The sequence below is a fragment of the Terrapene carolina genome, unplaced genomic scaffold (genome assembly GCF_002925995.2).
Source record: "Terrapene carolina triunguis isolate 2854851 unplaced genomic scaffold, T_m_triunguis-2.0 Scaffold30331, whole genome shotgun sequence".
Taxonomy (NCBI): Eukaryota; Metazoa; Chordata; order Testudines; family Emydidae; genus Terrapene; species Terrapene triunguis.
The window spans coordinates 1-8,999 of NW_020694682.1; the positions used below are offsets into that span (position 1 = coordinate 1).

At 47.9% G+C, this 8,999-nt stretch overlaps 1 long non-coding RNA gene across 1 annotated transcript; it reads right to left on the bottom strand.

Annotated features, from left to right (window-relative positions):
* Positions 1-996: 996 nt before the first annotated feature.
* LOC113409164 lies at positions 997-6,257 on the bottom strand. Its single transcript, XR_003370461.2, has 3 exons — positions 6,169-6,257; positions 2,032-2,169; positions 997-1,086 (listed from the first exon to the last, which is right to left on the bottom strand). It is a non-coding gene; the product is annotated as an uncharacterized LOC113409164 (long non-coding RNA).
* Positions 6,258-8,999: the final 2,742 nt, after the last annotated feature.

Here is an 8,999-nt window from a genome sequence, read left to right on the forward strand (position 1 = left end):
AGAACTGGTTAAAAGACAGGGAACAAAGGGTAGGAATTAATGGTAAAATCTCAGAATGGAGAGGGGTAACTAGTGGTGTTCCCCAAGAGACAGGCTACCTCATTCCATAGTGACCCTGCATACCCAGCACCCCATGGGGACTGGTTACTTCATTCTAAACTGACCTGGGGAATGCCCAGCCATTTATGGATAAGCTGGGGGAGCTGAGGAGCAGACTTCATTTCCATAAACACATACATTTTGCTAGTATGCTCAGCAGACAGACCTGCATACAGGAAATATAGTAAAAAATATAGTAAAAAATTTTTAAGTTAATCAAACTGTACCGCAGAATCTCTATGGATAGAAAGTCCATGCTCGAATAACCTGCTTTGATCTGTACCCTCAGTACTTATAATCACTTAAAATCTATCTTTCTGTAGTTAATAAGTTTGTTTTATATTTTTTTACCTAAAACAGTGTGTTTTGCTAGAAGTGCTTGGGGAATCTGCTCAGGAACAGAAACTGGTGCATGGTCCTCTCCACACTGAGAGAGGGGAGGACTGAGTAATAAACTTATACTGGTCAGGCCTTTGACCAGGGCAAGACGGTACAGCTCTGGGGTCTTAGGCAGTGGAGCTGGTGGGGAGCTGTCTGGAACCTCTCTATTGTTAATTCATGAATGGCTGAGGAGAAGCATTCATGTAACTGCAGCTGGGTGTGTCCCTGCCTGTGTAGATGTTTGTGGGACTGCAGGACCGGGAGCGGTCTGAAGCTTTTCATAGCCTCACAGTGTGAGAAGGGGCCCGGATTGGTATGTCAGAGGGCTCAGCAATACCCCAGTTCCAGGTTGCACCCTGGGGAAACCCGTCACACCCTTCCACAGGCAAGAAGCTGCCAGCTCAGCTGCTATTATTTGCAGTTCCCTCCAGGGAAAGATTTCTGAGCAGGGATGTCAATGGACGCTGGCCTTACCAGTCTGATTTTCTGTTCCTCCTCCAGGATGAAGACGTTTTCTTTCTGAATGTAATACTCCGCTGCATCAAGCATGGCCTTCTTGGGGACAAGCCCCACCAGCTGGGAGCCCACCACGGGCAGGCTCAGCTCCTGCAAACAAGGACTAGCATTTAACAGGCCTCTAGCATTACAGTCCCACAGCCTGGCCACCTCTCCCACTGCCCCCGACTCCTGATCCGCACCAAGGGGTGCACCGGACTCGAGCAGGACCTTCCCATTCTAGGGGTTGGGACTCATAGTCAGAGATCTCACTTTGCTGGTCCTTCCTGCTGCTGTTTGGGCCCAGCCACTGACCCCTCACTCCCATTCGCAGCACATAGGATCTGCACAGCTGGTCACCTGCTTGCCTCCCCTCCCCCAGTTCTACAGCAGTGAGACCTTAATGTCACAACGGGGGCCTGCTGCCACCATGCCCCTCACTCTGAGGGGTAGACATCCCAGTGTGCCTGGTGCTTATGGAGAAATGCCATGGAAGGCCGTACACAGGTGGGAGGGAGTGGGCTGGCTGGCTGGCTCCCTAAGGGATAAGAAGTAGGTGTATGCCATTTAGCAGCCTCCTGAAAACATGGGAGGAGGAGAGGATAGCTGGCAACTCACCAAACGAGGCCATCTAGACTCCCTCCCGAAAGGCACTGAAGGTAGGGTACAGAAGCAGAGGGGACCCCACAAATAACCTTGGCGTCCAGGGTGTTCCCTGTATATGCTCATAGATCTTAAGCCTAAGCCAGCAAACTTGGACATGCCGCTGTCCCACACCACGTGACTGCCAGTCCGGAGGGGACTGTGCAGCAGCTGGCACGTCTCATGAGGCACACATTCCTGCTCCCTTAATGCCTTAAGTATGGAGGGTAGGTTGTGGCTCCCTGTGTATTCACATACACACCTCCTACAAGACAAGCTCTTATGGCATAGGCATAAGGACTTTCTCTTGCTCCACCAGCCACGGGCACTTTGACTGTAATTTTACTTCTCTGAAGGAGGCTGGTTGCGCTGGTTAAAGCTGCTTCAAACTTGCATAGCACCTGTGCAACTCACCCGGGCATCTTTGCAGACCTCCTCATAGACCGTGTGGAGGGAGGTGATTTCAAAGTCCAGCAGGTTTGTAGAAACCTGGGCAATATTCTCCTCATCCAAGTACCAGCCCATGCCTTGGACCTTCTTCAAACGCCCAGGCTGAAAAGAACAACACACTTCAGAGCTGTGTTGGCTGATGAGCCAACTCAACCCTGGGAATAAGCCTGCAAGAGAGAAAGCATTCTGCAGATGAGGGGAACTGACTGATACACAACTGGAGGTCACTAGCCCACAGCTGTAAATATTCGGGTTTGCTGATGACCCAGAAGTAGCAGCAGCCAGATATTGTACTGTGAAGGAAGAAGAGTCCATACTGATAATGGATAACGTTGCCTTCATATTTACTTGTACAGATTTAATGGAGTGGGACTATGCCCCTTACCGACTCCCCTCTAGTTATTTGTTCTGCTCCATTCGTTGCATGGGGCCTTGCATACTAATAGAAATGGCAGGTCCCTGCCCTGAGGAACTTACAGGCTAAAGACTGTGGGCACAGATAAGAACATAACAACATAAGAATGGCCATACTGGGTCAGACCAAAGGTTCATCTAGCCTAGTATCCTGACTTCCGGCAGTAGCCAATGCCAGGTGTCCCAGAGGGAATGAACAGAACAGATGATCCATCCCCTGTTGCCCATTCCCAGCTTCTGGCAAACAGAGGCTAGGGACACTATCCATGTCCTCCTGGCTAATAGCCATTAATGGGCCTATCCTCCATGAACTTATCTAGTTCTTTTTTGAATCCTGTTATGGTCTTGGCCTTCACAACATCCTCTGGCAAGGAGTTCCACAGGTTGACAGTGTGTTGTATGAAAAAATACTTCCTTTTGTTTGTTTTAAATCTGTTGCCTATTCATTTCATTCGGTGACCCCTAGTTCTTGTGTTATGAAGAGTAAATAACACTTCCTTATTTACTTTCTCCACACCAGTCATGATTTTATAGACCTCTATCATCTCCTCCTAGTCGTCTCTTTTCCAAGCTGAAAAGTCCCAGTCTTATTAATCTCTCCTCATATGGCAGCCGTTCCACACCCCTAATAATTTTTGTTGCCCTTTTCTGAACCTTTTCCAAGTCCAATATATCTTTTTTAGATGGGGCAACCACATCTGCACGCAGTATTCAAGATGTGGGCATACCATGGATTTATATAGAAGTGATATGATATTTTCTGTCTTATTATCTATCCCTTTCTTAATGATTCTCAACATTCTGTTCACTTTTTTGACTGCCACTTCACATTGAGTGGATGTTTTCAGAGAACTATCCACAATGATTCCAAGATCTCTTACTTGAGTGGTAACAGTGGTAACCCCATCATTTTATAGCTATAGTTGGGATTATGTTTTCCAATATGCATTACTTCGCACATATCAACACTGAATTTCATCTGCCAGTTTGTTGCCCAGTCACCCAGTTTTGAGAGATCCTTTTGTAGCTCTTCACAGTCTGCCTGGGACTTAACTATCTTGAGTAGTTTTATATCATCTGCAAATTTTGCCACTCTCTGTTTACTCCTTTTTCCAGATCATTTATGAATATGTTGAACAGTACTGGTCCCAGTACAGACCCTGGGGGACACCACTATTTACCTCTCTCCATTCTGAAAACTGACCATTTATTCCTACCCTTTGTTTCTTATTTTTAACCAGTTACCAATCCATAAGAGAACCTTCCCTGTATCCCATGACAGCTTACTTTGCTTAAGACCCTTTGGTGAGAGATCTTGTCAAAGGCTTTCTGAAAATCTAAGTTCACTATATCCACTGGATCCTCCTTTGTCCACATGCTTATTGACCCCACTCAAAAAATTCTAGTAGATTGGTGAGGCATGATTTCCCTTTACAAAACCCATGTTGACTTTCCCTCAAAAAATTATGTTCATCTATGTGTCTGACAATTTTGTTCTTTACTATCATTTCAACCAGTTTGCCCAGTACTGAAGTCAGGCTTACCGGCCTGTAATTGCCGGGATCATCTCTGGAGCCCTTTTTAAAAATTGGCATCACATTAGCTATCCTCCAGTCATTTGGTACAGAAACTGATTTAAATGGTAGGTTACATAGTAGTTCTGCAATTTCATATTTGAGTTCCTTCAGAACTCTTGGGTGAATACCATCTGGTCCTCGTGACTTATTACTGTTTAGTTTATCAATTTGGTCCAAAACCTCCTCTAATGATACCTCAATCTGGGACAGTTCCTCAGATTTGTCACCTAAACAGAATGGCTCAGGTTTGAGAATCTCCCTCATATCCTCAGCCGTGAAGACTGATGCAAAGAATTCATTTAATTTCTCCGCAATGGCCTTATCGTCCTTGAGTGCTCCTTTAGCATCTCCATCGTCCAATGGCCACACTGGTTGTTTAGCAGGCTTCCTACTTCTCATTTACTTTTCAAAAAAATTGCTATTACTTTTTGAGTCTTTAACTAGCTGTTCTTCAAATTCTTTTTTGGCCTTCCTAATTATATTTAAACACTTCATTTGCCAGAGTTTATGCTCCTTTCTATTTTCCTCGGTAGACTTTAACTTCCACTTTTTAAAGGATGCCATTTTGCCTCTCACTGCTTCTTTTACTTTGTTGTTTAGCCACGGTGGCACTTTTTTGGTTCTCTCACTATATTTTTTAATTTGGGGTCAGTGGTTCCATGTTATGCCTGCTCTGCCCATACTATGCATTCCAGTACAATACTCCGCAGTGCATTTTCACATGTTATGCTAACAAAGACCGTAAGCTCTCCTGCCAGACTGACTGAGGGTATTTCCACACTGCACTAGGAAGTGTGAGGCAGCTTTGATCTTGCTAGCGAACAATAGCAGTGAAGTTGCAGCATCACAGACTGTAAAGGCCATGTGGGACCCTGTGTGTGTATATCAGTGACTAACCCATGCTGCTCAGCAACACTGCTATTGGTACCCACCCTATCTAGATCAAAGGAAGCTTGGGTTTGTCCTCACATGCTGCAGTCACCCCTCTGATTGCAGTGTAGACAGACCCACAGCCTAGCTCCAGCAAACACGTGTTTTATGCTGAAAGCAACGTGGCCACAGAAACCAGTAACGTTCCTCCCAACAAAAAATACAACAAACAAACAAACAAACACATCCTGTTTTATTTATGATGACAGCCTTGGCGTCCAGCCTCCATTGCTCAGCCCCAGAAACCCACCCTCAAGCTCCTTCCAGATGGATCCCTCTAATCGCCTGCTCAGATACACTCCCATCCTTTGGAGCACATGATTCCCACGGTCAGACAAGGGAGTCCATCCTGAAATCTTTCCTGTCTGTGAGCTCAGCTGGGCCCCCTTTGGCAAGTGCCCCCTGCTGCTCTCAGGCTGTTGGGTCACATGAGAGATTGACAAGGCAGTTCTATAACGTGCAAAGTAGCTCTGGGTGCTGCGGAGAGTCATAAGCAGCTTCCCTTCTTTCCCAGATCCAGTAGATGGGTCCTCAGACAAGGCTCTGGGATGGCCCTGGGGGATGACTCAACTGACACACTTAGAACATGGGATACTCCACTCCCATGTACAGAGTTTGATGAAACAGAACAGACACCACCCCGACGGGAACCAAGTACACACCTGCAGGGACATCATGCCTGCCCTTAACCAGAGAGCACCATCATATACTATAAATGGGTAGATATGTCAAGGAATATAGGAACCACCTTACATTAATCAAAGCCTCATATGCTCTTCACCTCAAAGGTCATTTGTTGCCTGCTCAAACAAGCCAATGTTGCTATAATAAAGGTTGCATTTACCCAGCTTACTCTGATCTAAGGACCCTAAATTCCTCCTCCCCTTGAACCATAATTCAGCAGCATGAAAATAGCTGAGGGGGGTAGTAGACCTGTACAAGCCCAGTTTGTAATTTTTGTACAGATCAATTCCGGTGTAGCCTGTAACACAAACTGGCACCAGTCTCCCTTACTTTGGGACAGCAAAGTTGGACAACTCAAATCTGGAGAATTGTGGAATTAGGAGTGGGTGGGAGAGGGATTTATTCATTTGTTTATTTTTGAGCCAACGCTCTAGTTATCCAGTGCCCTCTCCCACTGAAGCCTGATTATTCTGAATAAGGAACTTAATGGGCTTACCTGGTCCTTCGCGCGGCCCTGCTCCCGGATGTTGAGAGCAATCCGATGCGCCAGCTCCTTTGTGCACAGGAGGTTGATGTTGTACGCAATGAGGAATGTACGCGCACCAGTGACTGTGGCTCCCCATCTTGGAACAAAGGACGCAGCGCCAAAATCAGGAACCCACTCAGCCTTTGTGAGCTTAGAAGAGAGTGAAAGAAAGGAACGAAATCCATTGAAAAGAAACTCCTCATCGCTTAAGGTCAGCCGGGTTTATTTGTCACTCCAGAGAGCTGATTGCAAGTTAATTCAGAATTCATAGACTGTCACAGGAGACATGGTGCATTCCTCACTCAGAGCTATTCCACGCCCAGTCTCCAGTACTGTGTGTTAGTGTGTGTGTTCCGCTGGAGCCAAGAGCCCCAATCTTAGCACAAGGCAAAACAACATCTGGCTCAAACAAATGACTAGGGTGGAGAGGAAGGACAAGGTCACAATGGAACCACCATGCTGAGCACAGTCCGCAGCAGCCTCAGTGCAGCACACCGGCTGCCTAGCCAAAAGAACACGTTCTGAGTGCACACAAAGTATCTGGGAAATTCCTGAACTACTCAGAAGTGCTCCCTCTTCTCCCCATGACCCAGCACAACCAGCTTTATTAACCTTTCCTCAAATTTCTCCCAATGCCCCCTCTTGGCTGACACCAAACAAGAGACATTTCAGCCCCTATGGGAGACTCTAAGAAACTATTAGGAAATGAAAACAGGAGCTCACAGAGCTGCCAAGTTCTGTACAGCTCCGTGGGCCACATGTCTTACCAGCAACCAACCATTGCTGACTCCCTCTGGGCACCCCGGGCCGTGGGACAGATCTAGTGGGGAGGTACAAGCCATCCCTCACACCATGGAGAAGGTAGTGACGGGGGACTGGGGAGATGCAGGGGGCGCTTGGCGAATGGGGCAGCCAGAGTGAATGGGGAGCCATTGATTCACAGATCCATAGAGCTTAAGGCCAGAAGAGACCATCAGATCATCTCGTGTGACCTGGGCAAAGAAGTCCCGCAGTTACCCCTATATTGAGCCCAATGACTTGTGCTTGGCTAAAGCCAATCTCTTCGACAGGCATCCAGTCTGGAGTGGAAGACATCAGGAGATGAAGAATCCACCACTTCCCTTGGTGGTTGGCTCCAATGGCTAATCACCTTCATTGTTAACAGTCGGTGCCATACTTCTCCTTTGCATTTGTCTGGTTTTAGCTTCCAGCCATTGCTGTTTGCTCTGCCTTGCTCTGCTAGACTAAAGAGCCCTTTAGTATGCAGTATTTTCTCCTAATGAAGATACTGGGTATCAAGTCACCTCCCAGTTTTCTTTTTGATAAGCTAAACAGACTGAGCTCATTAATCTCCCACTGTACAGCATTTTCTTCAGGCCTCAGATCATTTTGTGGCTCTTCTCTGCACCCTCTCCAATTTTCCAACATCCTTTTTAAAACAGGGACCCCGGAACTGGGCACAGTATTCCAGCATTGTCTCACCAGTGCCATGTACAGAGGTAAATCCGGCCTACTTCTCCACACTCCCCTCTCTACACATCCCAGGATCGCATTAGCCCTTTCTGTATCACCATCACACCGGAGCTCATGTTGAGTTGCTTTCCACCCTCCTTTCAGCGTCACGGCTCTCCAGGTCACAGCGCCCCACCCTGTCGGCATCCCTTCTTCATAGATGTATATAACTTTGTATTTGGCTGTATTAAAAAGCATTTTGTTTAAATGGGCCCAGCTTACCAAGTGATCCAGATCACGCGGTATGACTGCCTTGTCCTCACTATTTACCACTCCACCAATCCTTGTGTCATCTGCCAATTTGCTCAGCAGTGATTTTATATCTACTTCCAGCTCAATGATGGAAATGTTGAGCAGCATCAGGCCTAGTGCCGATCCCAATGTAACCCTGCTGGGAACCGCCCCATTTGATGGTGATTCCCCATTGACAACTACCCTGGGCGATCTGTCCATTAGCCAGTCCTTCATCCATTACCAGGCGCTATTGATGCTGTAGAGTGCTAATTTCAAACAGTGTTGTGTGGTACAAAGTCAACGGCCTTCCAAAAGTCAAAGTGTATTACTACAGCTACACAGTTACCTGCATCAACCAAACATGTGAGCTCCTTAAAGAACGACAATAGGTGTGTTTGACATGACCTATTTCCATAACACTGCCTTGAGTGGCAGTAATTATATCCCTGTCCTCAAAAGCAGTATTGATCGAGTCCCATATCAGCTCTCCCACTGAGGACCAGGGGATTTCAGGGAGTCAGAGACTGACTTTGGAGGAGGAAGCCAGGGGGCTTGGTTGGAGATGGGAGAAGGATTGAGGGAGGGCCTGAGACAACTAGGAGACATTTCTGGGATGGGGCCTGTAGAAGGGGGGGGGGGGGGGGGGGGGGGGGGGGGCCCGGGGCAAGTGGGGGGGGGGGGGTTGTTGGGATGAGGCCTGTGGCAACCGGGGGGTAGGGGGGTCGTTGCGATGAGGCCTCTGGTAGCTGGGGAGTAGGGAGGTCGTTGGCTTGAGGCCTGTCACAAGTGGGGGGTGGGAGGCTGTTGGGATGAGACTTTTGGCAGCTGGGGGGCCAGGGGTTTATTGGGATGAGGCCTGTGGCAGCGGGGGAGGGGGTTGGGGGGTCATTGGCATGAGGCCTGTGGCAGCTGGGGCCATGGGGGTTGTTGGGATGAGGCCTGTGGCAGCTGGGGCCAGGAGGGTTGTTGGGATGAGGCCTGTGGCAGCTGGGGGACAGTGGGGTCATTGGGATGAGGCCTGTCACAGCTAGGGGACAGGAGGGTCATTGGAATGA